The sequence below is a fragment of the Octopus bimaculoides genome, unplaced genomic scaffold (assembly GCF_001194135.2).
Source record: "Octopus bimaculoides isolate UCB-OBI-ISO-001 unplaced genomic scaffold, ASM119413v2 Scaffold_55981, whole genome shotgun sequence".
Lineage (NCBI taxonomy): Eukaryota > Metazoa > Mollusca > Cephalopoda > Octopoda > Octopodidae > Octopus > Octopus bimaculoides.
The window spans coordinates 1-481 of record NW_026412243.1 but is presented as its reverse complement, the minus strand read 5'-3'; the positions used below and the strand labels follow the sequence as shown (position 1 = coordinate 481).

Below are 481 nucleotides of genomic sequence, written 5' to 3'. Positions count from 1 at the left end.
CAAACAAAACGTAGACAAGAAAATAATAATAACCAGAGTACAGAAAACACACAAGCCACATAGAGAACATTTTCCTTCATCGGCTACCCCCATTCTAACACCGGCGTTTCGGACGTCACAAAGCGTAAACAACATGGAATACGAAGGTAAACTTGGGTATGCGAACAACGAGAGAAATAAATGGAAAACAAGTAACATAAAGTACGACCCTTCAGCAGTTGTCGGCTGTTCATCCACTCCACATTTTGAGCTATTAACGACAAATGAGGCTTTGAAAAACAGTTGCTCTCGCGGAATTTGCAACAGGTCAAAGTTTGTAACGTAAATAGAACAATGGAAACATACTTAAATGTAGAAATAGTCACTTAACAATCAGCTGGTTTCGTGGTGTAGTGGTTATCACGTCTGCTCCACACGCAGAAGGGCGCGAGTTCGATCCTCGCCGAAACCTGTCGCAGATTAAGTCTTTTTTTTTTTTTTC

At 41.0% G+C, this 481-nt stretch overlaps 1 non-coding gene across 1 annotated transcript; it reads left to right on the top strand.

Moving 5' to 3' along the window:
• Window positions 1-378: 378 nt before the first annotated feature.
• On the top strand, window positions 379-451 carry Trnav-cac (transfer RNA valine (anticodon CAC)). The gene has a single exon. It is a non-coding gene; the product is annotated as a tRNA-Val (tRNA).
• The last annotated feature ends 30 nt before the right edge of the window (window positions 452-481 follow it).